Source organism: Crocuta crocuta, unplaced genomic scaffold (genome assembly GCF_008692635.1).
Source record: "Crocuta crocuta isolate KB4526 unplaced genomic scaffold, BGI_CrCroc_1.0 scaffold68, whole genome shotgun sequence".
In the NCBI taxonomy this organism is placed as follows: domain Eukaryota; kingdom Metazoa; phylum Chordata; class Mammalia; order Carnivora; family Hyaenidae; genus Crocuta; species Crocuta crocuta.
This window is the reverse complement of record NW_027532426.1, coordinates 1,111,799-1,112,877: the sequence shown is the minus strand read 5'-3', so window position 1 is coordinate 1,112,877 and position 1,079 is coordinate 1,111,799.

The following is a 1,079-nucleotide window of genomic DNA, read 5'->3' as shown; positions in this document are numbered from 1 at the left end:
GTCGAAGTCGGACGCTCAACCGACTGAGCCACCCAGGTGCCCCTCACTTTTTTTTTTAACCAAAAGGAAGTTAATACAGAGCATAAAGTGCTTATAAAATCCTAAGAAGCCTGGAGGAACGGACTCTAGATTGGGCCTCTGGGAACAGCTCCCGGATTAACACCACAGAACCAGCTGGAAAGGGAGCTCCTGGTTGCCACAATCAGAAACCTGTACGCCAGAACTAGATCTGTCGACCCCAGGACCATGTCATACCTGGTAGATCTATACCAGCAAAAGCATTCCCCTCTCCAGACCTCTCCCCACTCGATTCATGTCCCACAGAAGTGTGTGTGATTGGGAAAACCTAAATTTGTCCTCTAGCCATAGCTGTAATGGAGTCTGGGAAACAGTTCTAAGATTATCAGCCTTTAGAGTACAGGAATGCTCACTAGAAGGATGTGAGACTGCAAGACCAGCAAGTTGGTCTTCCATATCCACCCCACTTCTCTGCTCCGCACTCCAAACAGAAAACTTTAGGTCAAAAAGAGGCCTGTCTTAAGCCCCATAATAGAGAATGACAGACTCATCCAATTCCTAAACCAGAGCTATCTCATAGACGCAGAGAACTTTGAATAAAAGGAAGCCCAGTCACTCTTGAGGAAGGACTCTGCTAGAACATTATAAGCACACACTGTATGTCTACCTCCTAATCTTCCCCCATAGGAACCCGTGGGCATTTACAAGAGTAGCTATATAACAGGGGGAGAAAAGTACCCAGACCTTCATGGACGACTGGATACTGACTCTGCACTAACTCTAAGCCCTGAAAATTAGAGGTTAGCAGAACCACACCGTGGTTCACCAGTTAGACTGGAAGCTTATGCGTGTTTATGTTATATCTGTCATTTTGATCACTATTCTTTCCCAGGTACATCCAAAAACTACATTTCCCAGCCTCCTTTGCCACTAAATGAGGTTCTGCACCATGTGATCTTTAATTTAGAAGGGAGGCATATGAGGAAATGGGGCTGACTCGATGGCTGAGACGGTGTGGTTCTGAAGCTCTAGCTGTGGATGCTGTTTCTTTTTTTTTTTTT